Below are 15,558 nucleotides of genomic sequence, written 5' to 3' on the forward strand. Positions count from 1 at the left end.
ATGCCTCCAAACAGATGAATGAGCTAAATTCTGATTTTCTGAAAGGACTGCTTAAGGATTCCTCTGTTAAATGCTCCACTGTTGATATTTAAAACCAGACAAATCCTGAAAATCCAAAAATATGTGTTCATATCAAAGAAGGTTGGTTTGCACAATCTTGTCAATGTGTTTTTCTGATAAACTGCTCCTGTAAAGTGACAGGCAAGAAATTACAGTATCCCTGCAAGCAGATGGAGGGTGCATCTTTTTCAGTATGAAGTCATGTGACTGCATGTGCCTGCATTCTCATGCACCCTCACTGCCGTGTGGCATATATTTATGTGACATAATTATTTTATCTACTTTTAGACTAGAGTGGTCAGATGAGAGGTAATATTTAAAGATATAGAGGGTCTTGTGATAGATGGGATGACAGATAAGAATAAAAGGCACACAAAGGAGCTACTGAATGGTCAGAAGCTCCTTTTAAGAAAGAGTAGGACAACATTGCTGAGAGAACCACCTACTTCCAATTTGCTCAGCATTTCATGAATGGCCTTATTTATAGAAGTACTCAAAAAATTTTGACCAGTCTCACTTGTTTGCACACAAAATACAGCTTTACATTCATAAACTCTCTGTTTTTTGAAAGGTCCCTTTAGACGTTACCCAGAACGCTTGTGTATATCTGTATACCGAGAAGTACTTTTTAGTAGCCCGAAACAACTTCAGGAAGCAAACAGTAAACTGAGATTTAATCAAAGTTTGCATTCAATAAATTAGGTGATTCCCCTGTTATATTCCAGTGGGATTATGTTTTCATTGGCATATTTATATTCATTTATATTCATTGAGAACTATCAGCAACACCTGGTAGACTTTGAGATCTCTTCGTTTGAAGGACCCAGTGGCCACTGGTTGCCCAAGAACATCTGTCCTCTTTTCCCTGGGAGGTCCCAGAGGAAGGGGCATCAGGTGGAAGTGCTCCGCAGGGTTTAGCTTCTGGCTGCTGCTTGCCTTCACGTGAAATGACTGGAGAGGTCAAAATGGCTTGGGATACAATCCATCACTACTTGGAAAATAAGCACCTCTGCCCCTATTTTAATGCTGCCCCCCGCTCCTCCCGCCCCCCTCCAGCTGACATATGATGCAGTGTATTTGTTTCCCCAGTGTCTGAATGAGGTAAATGTCTGATGAGAAAGGGCTGACTGAAGTCTTGTCCAGATAGGGTAGAAAAGGTACTGATGGATAGGGAAAAGAAATGTCTTTGGATATCAGGATATGCTGCAAGACAGTACCCTCTACATACTATGCATTTGTTTTGTTGTCCTCAGTGGCTTTCAGATTCCTAGACATCTTCAGTGGCTAAAAGCCTTTTTTTTTTACTCACCTGTTAGTTTTTACAAAAAATTCAATCTGACATGAAGCTCACCTCTGTGTATGTGCTGTCAGGCTGTTATGCTGTGCTCAGTTGGGAGCTAATCCCACCTGTCTCTGAGCTAAGCAAAGGGTCACCTATCTGCTGTCGAAAGTTTCTTCTGGCTGGCAGGGATTTCAAAGAGTAAAGAATTGCACCAGTTATAGAGCCAATATACTTCAATCCAGCTCTCATTCTGTCATTGCTGGAGTGGTAACACAGAACAGCTGAAGTGGTTTTGTTAATACTTTTTATATCTGAAGTCTAGATATGGGATATTTATGGTAGACAGATCGTATGATTTCACTTTACTTGTGGAGCCACCGGAATTTCCTCATCTTCAGAATGTGATATAGAGCTCATCGTATCCCTTGGGGTTATGCATAAGAGCATCTGGCATGCATGAAAAAAGTGTTGAAATGGGTAGGAAATTCAGTCTTCTTCTTTTCTTCTGTTGGAAAAGAGCCAGCCACTATTTAGGATGAGAGAAAACACCTTGGGAGAGCAGTGCACAGGTAAAGGCAGGAGAGAACTGTAATCCTGCACTGGAGTATCCTGCAATGAAAAGGTGATGCAACTGATTTCAGCTGTATGGTGTAAAGGGTGATTTTCTTTGTTATTATAAAAGGTGGAGATCAAAGCACTGTTAATTCACGTGAGAATTTGTTTTCTTTCCTAATGTTTCTCTGCATTCATGAAAAGCATGTAGCTCTTCTCAGGTATCATAATGTCTCTAATTCTGCATGAGAAATTGAAGTTTCTAACTGACAGAGGATCAGCCAGTAGCAGCAAGGCAGCTCAGCAGTATTTCTTTTCCCCTCTTTTGAGAAAGGGGATTCGTTACCTTTGTTTGTCTTGATTTTTAACCGCTTTCTCCCTCAACAATTTTTCCACCACTTAATTCTGGTTTGACATCTCTGTGCTGACAGAGAAGTTAAGACTGATGACCTTTTATGTTCTTCTGGTCAGAGAAGATGAATCAAAGTAAATTGTTTTACTAGTTAATAAAACCAGCTTTTTTTTTTTTTTGCTTTTTTTTTTTTTTTTTTTTTTCAAAAATAGCATAGAGCAAAGGAGTTCAGGGAGCAAAGATCGTGGAATGACAGAGGTGGCAGTTGGGTGTAATCTGGTGGTGGTGTTTGCTAAAAACTGAAGGTGGCTCTGGGCATCTTGCCAGTTTGTTCAGGCTAAGGCTTGGCTCTCAGCTCAGGAGGAACTATCTGAGTCTTCTAAGTTCATAATGTAAACAGATGTCAGTTTGGTTTTGTAACCAGAACTAATAAGATTTTAAATAGCCAAGCTATTTTTACTTCCATAATTGACCCTGAGTATACTTGTCCTCTTCCATTCAATGTCAGTAAAGGAACTGTTGGTAAAGAACCTTGGAGACCAAGCTATAGTTGGAGATAATAAAGCCATTAAGCTTGCCATTTTTTGGTTTTGATGGGATATGCTTCAGAATAAAACCACATATTCCTATGTATTGGTATAAAAATTGTTTCTATTTTGGGAGAAATCCTGGCTGAAATATTCCTGTGTGGAGCAGTTTTACTGAGGATGATTTGCTGCAGACATCAGAATGCTGCAGGATTTAAAAGATCCCACCACAGATACTGGAAAGAGGGATCTTGGGCTCTATCACGAGTAGTGTGTTCTTGGCTGTCTAATAGCTGTGACAGCGGTCAAAACCCTAAGGAATTTCATTGTGCTTTGTGCCGGCAGGAAATGTCCAAGCAGTCATGGCACATTCTTAATTTTCTTTTTGGTCTTTTTCAGGAGCTGAATTTTTTTCCAGGGCTTGGAAAGCAGCATGTTAATGTATGCTGCATGTCCTCCGGAAGGAATCTAGCACCCATTGACCTCAGAGTGGTGGTGACCAGGCAGGGAGGATGCTGTTCTATTCCCGTATCGTCAGGTAGTCCAGCATGCAGCAAAAACCTATCCATACAGGTGTGGTCCCTTGCTAGCTAGGAGTACTCATGTGGAAGTGATACTTCAAATTTGCTAAGGTTTTTTAAATAGAAATACATCTGTGTTTCCAAGCAGAGCTTTTGATGAGTTTCTTCACAGTCTGAGCGTATGCGTTTTGGGGACAGTAAAGCGAGGTCTGATTAAAGTCCATGTGAGCATTCAAGTTCTGGATTAGTGCTGACATCTGCTGTTTGTTCTTAACACCTGCATGAAACACAGGGCAGGGAATTGCTGCCTCTGTGCCTTTTGCTCTCTCGATTCTATGTTTTATTTGACACAAAGTAGCATTAATAGAAATCACAAGATACAGTAAAACCTCCATAGGTCAACAGCTATTCTCCTGTGGGAGTTGAAGACATGAAATAGGCAGCTGACAACAAAGATCGAACTGAATTTTTATCCTTTCAAATGACTGTCGATGCTTTTAAGTGGGGAAAGGGCTTGAGATAGCTGGCCTAAGGGGTGAAGCTGTCTGCGTACAGGGTGAGTATTTAGCCTGAAAGCTCTTTAGGGCAGAGATCACTTTTCTGTTACTATTTCTACAGGAGCCCCTAAAATGCTGGTGCCCTAATCCACAGCTGGCATAGCCGGCTGCTAACACAGGATGAAGGGGTTATGACAACAGTACGAGGGCACTGTGTCTTCATCCTCCTTGCCTGCTGCGAGTCGCGGACCCAGCAGCGCCAGTCCAAGAAGTGTCAGCTGCCAGCCTGGCTTTGAGCATGGGTATCACTCTGTGTCACCTGGGCAGGTGTCACCACTCAGTGTCACTGGGTTCCTGCAAGAAAGACCTGCTGGGAGACACCAGGTGCTTTCATACAGGTTATTAAACAGCTGTCATGGCCATGGAGTCATTGCTGAGCTGGGCTGGATCAACAGTAACGTGCTTTGTATTGTCAGGGTACTTTGACTCTTTCTGCTCGTGCCAGTCATCCTCCCTTCTAACTCAGCCCAAACAAGCGTATGGCAGAAAGCAGTTTTAGATAACAAGATTGTCTTTGTGTTAAGGTCATCAGTATAACAGACATCAGGGAGAAGATAAACATGGGAGGTTCTGTAGAAATCCCTGATTTATCCCATTAGCACAGCACATGACAACACTTTATGTTTCCACTCCCAAAAGAAAGGTAAATCCTTCACGTAAATGAAGTGGTCACATGTACTGATCCAAATACAGCTATGGCAGCTCTCAACTGCGTGCTCTTTTCAAGGCATTGGAATTAAGCACACAAATATTCCCAGTTTTAGGATTTGTTCTCTATGTTAAGTATCATGAGTCAGAGTGATGCAAAAATTTTAGGTTGGTTTTAAAATTAGGGAGGCTTTAAAATAACATTTGAATAATTTTGATCTGTGCTGTGGTATTTCAGTCCACTATAGTTTCCATTTTCCAAACTTTTCTCCACAACTATTATTCTTGTCATTACTTTTTTTTTTCCTTGTAAAGTGCTTCATTCCCTGTCCCATGAATGGAACAAGTTGCCCAGAGAAGTCGTGGATGCCCCATAACTTGAAGTGTTCAAGGCCAGGTTGGATGGGGCTTTGAGAAACCTGGTGTAGCAGAAGATGTCTCTGACTGGTGCAGGGAGGGTGGACTAGATGATATTCAAAGGTCCCTTCCAAGCCAAATAATTCCACGATTCTATGATTCTATAATGACTTCCAGTGGCGCTGGCTAAAGTTGGTAGGGTTCCCTCAGGAGAAAGGATACCAACAGGGTAAAACATTGAAAAAAGTTTAGGTCAAAAATGGAAGGTAAAGCCAAAACATTAATCCCAAAAAGCCTGCAAATTCCAACATGCTTTGCACTGTAGGAGTAGGAATTGTATTCAAATTCTCAGTTAACTTAGTGTGATAAAAAGAGAATAATATGCCTGACACTGAAAATATTTAACATTTTTGCATATGAATTAGGTTAACAAGTACAGTCAGTCTCAGAATTATTATTATGTAAAAGTAGTAGTAGCAAAATTTAGAAAACTTTCTTAAGGTGACTTTACTACTGTGAATTAGAAATAAGTAGGTGACAGATTATGCTAATTGCTTTGGACTGGAAGAGATCTGGGCCTTTAAATTACAATCCCAGTGAGTACAAATAATCTCTTGGAAATCACTGAGGTTTTCATTAGCCCAGAGCTGTGGCTGGCACCATGCTTCCTTCCCAGGCCCATGCTGGGACCTGGCCCAAGCTCTCTACACCCCTGAGACCACAGGGGACTGGACAGATTTCCAGATGCCCATGAGCCCCCCCTTGAGAGGTTTGTATGTACCTGGTGTGCTGCAGGGCATGGAGTTATCAGCTTCGCTTATGCAAGGGAGGTTTCTCTGGGCGCGCACTACCACAGCGCACTCAGGTTCCTTCCCTGTGGATCCCAGGGGTGGTGTGAGCAATGGGAAGAAGCAGATCCACCAGCAGCACTCTGTGGAGAGGGTGATTACTCCTCTCTAGCAGTACGTGAACATACTGTTCCCTCCTGAAGCAGGGATGACATTAAGTAAGTTCCTGCATGAAGACATTTCCACTCCATTTTAATTACATGCAGTTTCAGCAAGTTGCACGAGTGGTTTTAGTTTTAATGACATCGTGTAATTCACTCCATGAGAACTGAGAAAGCTACTGAGAGCATGAGGGTAGATTACAAATCATACCTGGGGGGTCAGGGGTATTTTGGGTCTTCAGTGCTAGAGAGTCTTTGCTATATTAAAAACTGTGATTTTTTTTTTTTTTTCAAAATAATCTTGGTTAAACATCCCTGTCATATCCCCAAACATTTTTCTCATTTAGTACTAAAAAAATTTACATCTTCTGCCAATTAAGCATTTTTTAGGTCAAATTCACCTTTGGCTGAATTACTAGTTCTCCACAAGGTGCTTGGATGTGACTACACTATTTTGACGTGGCTGTGGGGCACGGTGCTCTCTACACGTACCTTTGGTGTGACTTTGATCCTTGAAATGGGACTTGACATTTGTGGTCAATTAGAGAATTTGGTGTGCTACAAGAACAACCTAGAGAAGTGTGCTACAAGAACAGAGACAGTCAATGACATTAACCTGCTCTGATGCCTCTGCATTATTCAGAAGCAGCCAGGGATAAGGAAAATAGAGCAGAGGCTTCAATGATTATCTGATGCAACTGTATTGTAATCTGAGGCGGCTGCAGTACTAAACTGTGAACCAATAAATAAAATAATTTTCATTACCTATTTTAAATATTAGTTTGGCTTGACCTCCTATTAGTTTAACAGGATTTGACTGAAAAAGATCTTCCTAAAAGTGTTCACTTGCCAGTGCTTGTAAGGTATCTGGCCTGCATAAATGCCTTCCCAAAAGCTGAGCCTCAGAAAGGTCTCCTGTAACCATGCTCCCAATGCTGAGAAGTGCTCAAAGACTGTTTCCTTGTGGGAAACCTCATGAGTTGCAACATTCTCATGGGAACAAGGATTAATCTTAGCTCTGTTCCCACGTGTCTCAGTATGCTGACTGCTGTGTAAATTGTCAGGGGGAGATTCCCATTACCCTGATTTGGACAGCTGGTTAGCTCTTCTCTCTGTATCCTGTTTTTACTGACAAAGCCTCACATGCAATCTCCTCTTTTTGCCATTGCATAGATTGAGGAAATTATTCTTATTAATACTAATGAGGGATTACAGTGAGGAGCAATGTGCGGATTACAGTGAGGAGCAATGTGCGGATTACAGTGAGGAGCAATGTGCAGAGGCAGGGCTGCAGTGAGGAAGGGAACAATCTGTTCTCTGTTTCTGCTGCTTTAGGACAAGTAGTGGGCATGTACTACAGCAAGAAAGACTCGAGTTAGACATAAGGAGTGAAAAAAAATTTATAAGGGCAAAGATAGGGGAGAGCTGGAACGGATGGCTTTGAGAGATGGTGGTGCCTGTGGAAGACCACGAAGTCAAGCTAGTCAAGTACTGTCAGGACTGGTGTGGGCAGTGTTGGTCCTGCCGAGCTGCAGGAAAAGGGTTGTAATTTGTAACTTTTCTGGGTCCTCTCCACAGAGGAGTTACTTTGCCACACAATGCTTGGTTTTGGGTGGGCACACTGCCATTACTTCTGTGTGAACTTTGATACCTCTTGTGTTACTGAGATTGGGCCTGGCACTCACAAGCACCAGGTGGATGTCAACTTAACACTTTTCTTCTCCTCTGTCTCTTTACACACCACAGTGCTACAGCAGCAGGTTACCAAAGGCTGTTGGATGCACCATGTTTAACACTTTTCTCCTCTCTACAGCAAAGAGTGTTTTAACATGTTCCAACAGTATGAAAGCAGGAGGAACCAAGCTCTAGGAAGGAGGCAGGAAGAATGATTGATTAGGAAGGCAGCCAGTAGCTTGTCTAATCTTGGTTGAACTGCTATGCTTTTTTAAACATGATGTTTTGCAAGCTCTCTCTTTTGCTCTTATAAACTCTCTTATTTGTTTTTTTCCATAGTTCATACAACAACAATGCTCTAAGGAATTAGTGTATTCCTGTAGAAAGTTATAGTGAAAGTGAGCATCCATGGATATATTACACCTCTGTTCTGTCCCACTATAATAAGAAACCTTCTAAAAGTGTGAAGAGCTGCTCCCTCCCTTTTTATGTTTGCTCAGCTAGGCAGTGGCTTTTAGCATGTATATCAAACAAAGCAAACAGAAGCACACAGTAAGCATAGTCTACGTATGACATAGTTTCTACCTGCCTTTTCAGGTTCGAACATTAATGTGCACAGCCAGGGAGGAGTATGAATATACAGACAGGGAAAACTACCACTGAATTATTATGCAAGCTACTTAACACCTAGAGTCATTGCGTTTTTCAAATACTGCATCAATACAAGTGACAGAATACACTCAGGATGGAAGAGGGGCTTCATATGTATCATTTGGCAATGATGTATAATAGGTGTAATATTTGTAACAGCTGTTAGGTGCTCTGAAGCTACACTACATTTATGGAATTTTCCACTGAGCTCTAAATATTCAGGTCACATACACAGTTAAATTTCCAGCAGTGGCACTACAGATAAAAGCACTCCAACCGTATGCCATAATTGTGCTCTATTTAGAGAGCGCAGCAACTCAGGCATTTTCACAGCAGTCATCTTAGATACGGTATACATTCTGCTTTATAAATGCCAATTCATTAGCGCATGTAACACATAGCATGCTGCTATTAAAAAAAAAACGGAGAGTGCTATGTTTCAGTGAGGAATAAACATACAGAAAAAACCTCTTAGAAGAAGGGAAAAAAATGGAGAGGAATGCCAAATTCAGTTTCATCTTTTACACAAAGATCTGCAGAATATCAAATTCCATTTTGTAAAAGGTTTCAAATAAGTTGCAGTGATATGAGTATCCATAAATTAATATTAAAAAGACTTAATTGATTGGAAATTTCCACTTCAGGATATTGAATTGCAATAAATGATTTCTGCCACAGAAAGAATATATCATGGACAGGACATGGTTTTATAACACAGTGAACAAGCATGCGTATTTTTTTAATTATTTGTAGTGATGCTAAGCTAGCTACAATTTCAGACTGCAAGAAAGGCAGAAACATAATTTTAATACTCTATGGTAAAGGGGTTTTACATTCAGCAAGTACCAAGCCAGCAAGTCTGACCAAAACCAGATACTAAAAATAAAGGAAAAATCATTCTCTTACTGCACTGAGTTCAAATAAACCACAAAGAAGAAAATACTGGAGCTAAAACCCGTGCATTAGCTCACTACTCATGGCCAGAAAGGCATGTTCACCTGTTGTACTATCAGTTTTGAGACAACCAGCATGGCTGTGTGATATCAGGTATTCATGAAAAGTAGGTCAGTGCAGTCAACGGGATTGAGTTCCCAGTTTGCTAGACTTATGAATAAAATATTTTGTACCTTTTTCTACAACAGTGCTCCATCTTGAACAGCAGATATATTAGTCTGTTTTAAGATTTATTACAATTGCAACATATCTCCATGACCAAATTGTGGACCGTTAAACTCTGTAAGTCATCCTTTTGTGGCCTTTCTTTTGTAAATTACACATTAGAGGAAGGTGGTGAAATACATTGACCTTGCACCTTCTTTGTGCTAGAAGCCCAGAGGAAATGGGGAAACCTTTTGCTCTCTCCTTTGCCCTTGTCCTGTCCTTTGCTCCTTTAGTAGCTGGGTAATTTGTCACATCAAGAAGTTTAGTCATGCTCACCTAGGGAAACCTCAAGGAGGTCTTTGCAGAGATGAAGATCCCCTGTGCAGGGATCAAGGCCACAGCTGGAACATACCCACAACCCTTGGTTACTGAATACGTTTTCTAGAGAGAAGAAAGCTCGTTACAAAACAATAGTGATGGCTCTGGCAGGTCTGGAAAAGGTGCCTTACAACGTTACCACCCCACTGGCCTCTTTTTTTCCTCTCTTGTGTGAGTTTAAAGCCCCTTACAGCCCCTTTGCCACAGCTGGGAGAAGGGAACGTCTGCTTCACCTTCCCCAGTCCAGCTCATACCAGGGTGTACAGATACATGTTCCCTCCACTCTGTTTGGCTTTGGGTCCAGTCAGCTGGGCAGAGAAATGGGAGCTAATGTGCTAAGTTTGCCCTGCTCTGCTCAGCGGGAACCAGGCTGTGTGCTGGCTGTGAGCCCTGGGGTGGGTCACGCCGGGACATGGGGTGGGCAGAAAGGGCCAGGGTTTTCCAAGGCTTCTGGAGGAAAAACACAGCTGTTGTGTGGGCTGCTTTCCACACCTCTGCACCTCAGGCTGTTGACTGCTGTAGTTCAGGTTTCTTCTCCTCACCGTGAACACCTGGCTCATGTTTCTGGCAGGGAAATGGGGCAGGAGAATTCTGTGGCATCTGAAAGGGAGCAGAGACTGATTATTCAGCAGCTCCCAGAACTCCTGACTTTTTTCTTCTCTGCCCTTGACATCCAGATTTACTGAATTGCCAGCCACATTAGAAGGAGAAGTTTCTGCTGGGTGACACCTACTTAAAGCATTGCTGTAATTAGAGCCAAGTAAGGGCAGGAGAAAGTGAAAGACAGAGAGCCTAGTCCTCTTTCTGACTGATAACAACGTCTTACAAAGCAATTACAGTAACTTACTCCTAGCTTCAAGACACAGAGCCGATTCTTGCCATCCAAACAGCATTTTGATTGTTAAAAGGAAGTATCAGTTTTCTTTTACACAGTGCAGAGCATGAACCTTTCATGGAAGAGTATCCAGACTCTGTTGGAGGTCTCCTTCCAGCCACCTGCCCTCAGAAGACCCCCAGACAAGCATGAATTTCCAGGCTCGTTTAACTGGCTCAGGCTGTTAGAAGAATCAAACAAAATCTTCACCATCGGTAGTATCTGGACAGCAAACACTGTGATGAAATGGCTTTCCACAGTTTCTACCCCCGAACCTTTGACTTAAAATGGTCTGATCCATCTCAACAGTATTTCTGGATGTACTGGACTAATAGTTCTGTTTCTTCACTTTCATGCATTGCTTTGGGCTTATTATACAAATGTATAACCTGGGTGCCACAGGTGTGGAGAAAAACAGCAGGCACGTAAAGATGTAATCATGGAATAACAGCGAGACATTTTTAATAGGATTCATGCAATGCTTTATAATAGTGTGGCTCAAAAGAAACAAACACCAAAAGTTATTTTCTTCATCTGTCTTAACAAAATTGCAAATACATTTGAATTTGCCAAGATTTTTTGATTTATGGATGATAAATATGAAACAGGCAATAGAAGCTGCAAACAGGGCTTGATCATCCATCAAACAGACAAACCTGATGACCTGAGAAGGCTGCTGATTTCATCAGGGTTGTGTTTGTCTGCTTCTCCTAGTTTTCTTTCTTTCTGTCTGCAGTCACTTCTATTTTCAACCATTTGTGCAGCCTGTCTTGCAGTTAAAACAGGCAGAAACAGTTTCTGCAAAATCAGTGAAGGAATCAACAGCGCAGCTCTCACTGACCTCTTTAATTTAATTTTGCCATGTACTTCTGCCTACAGCCTGCAGAATAAAATAAAAACATTTAAAGTTGATCAGTCTGGGTATGCTCTCACAGCATGTAGGTCACCCTATCAGTTATCCGGCAGGCCCTGACACATAAGCTTCTCAGTTAATAAACCTTGGGACTGTGTGGATCAATTTCGGCATCCAAAGCTAATGGAAATAAATCTTCAGTTATTTTTATTTAAAATTTTATTTTTTGCACCCTTTTCTCCACAGAGAAAGATTATAGAAAGAATTCATCACAAAAGTACAGAGAAAAACTCAAATACTGGCTCCCTTTAAGCAGCTGAAGAACTGTATGGAACTAACCTTCATGTCCTTCTAAGCCAAGACTCTAATCTTTCAAATCCAGTTCAACCTTATTATCAACTCACTTGGCAGAATTAATATACTAACATGGGCACTTTGCCAAGGTTTTTTTTACATTCAGCTTCTGTTATGCCAATTCAATTACAAATTATTTCTTTACAAAGCTTAATCATATATAATGAATTAATATAAGCAAAAAGACCAAAGAAGATACGGTTGACTGCGTTACAGACTAAAGAGGTAATTAGTCTTATAAAGCTGAGAGAAGAATATTAGTCACCTATATTTATGCTGTGATAGATTCAAATCTAGATGGCACATAGAAAATGAAACAATGAAACTCATCCCAATCTACTGCAAGTGAAGATTGTTTCATTTTCACACTGAAATACCAAAAGTAAATGGTGCTAAATGGAAATCTCTTAGTTCTGATTTGGATAATAAAACATTTAACCACTTCACCTGCTTAGCCTGGAACACCAAACGGGTTGTAACATCCCCATTTAACACCAACTTCCCCATTTAACACCAAAATAAAAATAACTTGGTTGTCTAATGCTAAATCACTGCTATTCTCAGCACAGCTTCTAATAGAACTGCTTTGGCTACACTGGGAGGAGTAACATTTGTAAACTGTTGTGCTAGTAATGTCCTAATGACCTGAGTTCAGAGCAAAGACGTAAGTACATCTGCTGTCCAGGAACCTGTTTACACCAAAAATATTGTTACTATACATAGGGGTGTGAAGAATGCTCTGATTACTTGTGTGAGGGTAATAGGATTTCTGTGCACTTTTCAAAATCTAGGATGTGACCATTATGATCAGCTATTTGAAAACTATCAGTAGACTTACTTCTTCAGATTAGGCCATACCATTACAAGTTGAGTACAAACAACATTCTCAAAAACCTTGTTTGCAAGAGGTGAAGATGTGCCTTTAATACCATATGAATGGAGAATTCCAGTTCTATTCACCTAAACTCTCATTAGAACTAAAACATACTGCACATGAGCCAAGACTAAGGGACTCATGTTGTAAAAGGATGCAATAATCACTGCTCTGAATGCAGAATAAAGTTTTACTGACAAAACGAGCCTTGAGATTTGATGCCATTTATAATGATGCTATTATTTCACTAGGCAGCTAGTGATGCTTCTGCTCTACTTGCTTTTTTGTAAAATGGTTATTGAAAAGCACCCACATTTGTTACTAGACTTTTCACAAGCTCCCAGTGATCTCATGAGGAAACACTATCTCGGCTTAAGACAAGCTATGCTTGATCAGCATAAGTAAGTTGGACTTCTCGTTTTCTGCTGAGGTATCCTCAGTTCCTTCCTGCTCCCTGGCATTATTTACGAGAGAAACCAAATAGGTTTGTGGTTTCCATGAGATCAGTCCTTCAATCATTAAAACAAAAACTTGTATTATGTACATATAGGTAGAATCATGGGACAACTATCATTGCTATGTCCTGTGGAATGGTAATGGTCTGGGATGGTGACCAAGCATGCTAAGGAAACACAGCTTAGATGGAACTACATCCACTTATTTCCATTGTGGTTCACAAACCCTGGCACGGGTTTGTATGATGCAGCAGTCACTTCCCTGAATAATGTATGTGTGTCTGGTACTTTCATTATGTTTCCTCCCATCCAAAGATGTAAAGAATATGAAAATCCAGAAGATTATTTCAAAATTTTTCCTTCTGGTATTGTGATTTTAATAATAGGCTCAAGCAGTGATGTAAGACTCAAGTAGTGAGGGAAGAAGGAAAGCCTGGAAGGTCAAGCCCAGAACTGTCCTCAGAGCTGGAAAGGTTTGCAAAACAGTGAAAAGGGGCACCACTCCTTCAGAGAATCACTATTCTGATTTTATCTCAGCCACCAGCTTCCTGTCAACCAAAGCCCATCACTTGTCTTTATGCCTTACTCCTGAAACGGTGGTAATGTTGAGCTTTTAGTTAAATTCTTTCCAGTTAAAGACCACAAGACATCAAGATGTGCCCAGGCTGTGTGATGCTGACAGTGAGCTGGTTTGAGTACCAAACTCCTATGCTTAGCTCTGCTGAGTCCCCAGTTGAAATGCTAAGCAATGCTCCAGACCTGTGCCAGGTAATTAAACACTTTTTCATGCATGGCACAGCCCTGTGCTGCCCGTGGAGACTGCTGATTACCAGGGCGAGAGGTGCACATAGATTGATGAACACAGGAACATGCCCAGATCCTTGGTGCACTTGGCATTTTTGGTCCATCCCTAAGAAAAAACCAACTTTTTTTATTATTTTTGTTTTTTAATTTATGGAGGGATTTGTGGTCTCATGCAAGAACAGTTATGAATTGAAGTTATGATCACTTTTTTTTCATGTGAATGTTTAACAGAAGGACTCTAGAAAATAACAATGGCAACCAACCACTGGTTCTTCTGACAGTTTTTCTTGGCTGGTTTTTCATTCTAATTAGTACAATAATTTAATTAGCATAACTGTTCATGATATTTTTGTGCATCTATTTTGCATACTCACCTCTCCTTCTGTTGCTGACCTCATTTGGATTGCTCACAGTGCATACACATTCCTTTTAGCAGATTTAACCACAATGTGTCATGTGCCAGTGGGAAGAAAATTCTGTCTCAGAATTCTCAATATTTAACAAAAAAAATTTGAAATAACAATAAACCACACATGCTGCAAAAACAGAAAAGAGCAGGGCTCAGCAGACTGGAAGTTCTGTCTGCAGTCTGGATTGAGTGAGCTTGAGAAATCTTCACCGACTGTGCTTGAGTTAGTGCCTGAACTAAAAATTGACTGTTCTGTTCCACCAGTTTATCTTATAAATTGGTATTTTGTTTATTCCAAGCAAATTGCAGGTCTTCCAAAGACAAGTTTTTCACTGTCACGACTTAGAAATACATTAAATGATGCAATCTTCAGTGCATAATGCAAAAACTGCCAGAAATGACCATTTCACAGTCTTATCATTTCTGAAATATATTTTCTTCAGATTTGCCTTGATTCTTCAGGTCCAGTTGAGGTCTACAGAACAAGCCAAAGTCCACACCAGAAGTCAGTCGCAGAAGGCCCAGTGCTAACATTAAAATTTCTGTCTCCAGCTCTTTTCAAATGGTTTGAGCATGACCTTTCTGATGGGAGCACATTTAGCCAGCTACTTGCTCCATGGGGAATGGGGATCTCCAGCTTAATGGAAATGCTTAAATCCAGCCTGTGCGTGTGTGGGGAGATGCTTGAGTGTTTCCAAGGAGCCAGCCCAGATGGAGCATGGTGGGCACTGCCCCACGGCGTGGAGCAGCAGCTTGGCCAGAGCTGTGGGATGCCCCACGCCATGGGCTATGAGGGGTCACTGCTGTGGGTAGCTGTGCATGCCAGGAGTCACCCAGATGGGATCATACGGATATGGCCACCCTGCACTGAATCAGCTGCTTGGAGCAGGAAAGATAAGGCATTGGTGAGAGTTCACTGATAAGCCCATGGGGTAGGGAAGTGGGATCTAGCTGAGCTTCTGCAGGATGTTTATCAGTCTGTGGTACATAAAAGCAGTCAAATTGCTTCCAGATCTAAGCCAGATATAAGCCAGGTGCTTTTTGCGTGGTGCTGCATTTATAGGAGCAATTCAGCAGCTTCAGCTTGGTGCTGCCTCTGCAGTGGGTGATGACCTGCCAGGGTCTTTGCTGGTTTTGCAGCAGGTCATTCCCCTGCCTGGCCACTGGCTGCCCACCGCCACCAGTGAGCTGATTCCAAGCCCCTCTTCCATCTGGATGCCTCTTGTAATGGATGCTTTCCAATTAGAAAGATACAAACATGCTAGTGTGCTGTATCAAGTATAAAAGAGAGCTACCTGAAAGAAATTATACACTCCCTGCCACCTT

The 15,558-nt window shown here is 41.3% G+C and overlaps 1 long non-coding RNA gene across 2 annotated transcripts in view; it reads left to right on the forward strand.

The window, feature by feature from the left end:
* LOC121089009 overlaps nucleotides 1–15,558 on the forward strand; it is a 49,206-nt gene that overhangs the window by 30,414 nt on the left and 3,234 nt on the right. The window contains exons 4-6 of one of the 2 annotated variants that reach the window (XR_005828100.1): nucleotides 1,860–1,964; nucleotides 3,173–3,346; nucleotides 10,543–13,787. This is a non-coding gene — a long non-coding RNA (uncharacterized LOC121089009). The remainder of the gene's footprint in view (nucleotides 1–1,859; nucleotides 1,965–3,172; nucleotides 3,347–10,542; nucleotides 13,788–15,558) is intronic. The other variant, XR_005828101.1, reaches the window with a different exon arrangement.

The sequence above is a fragment of the Falco naumanni genome, chromosome 5, assembly GCF_017639655.2.
Source record: "Falco naumanni isolate bFalNau1 chromosome 5, bFalNau1.pat, whole genome shotgun sequence".
NCBI classification, from domain to species: Eukaryota; Metazoa; Chordata; class Aves; order Falconiformes; family Falconidae; genus Falco; species Falco naumanni.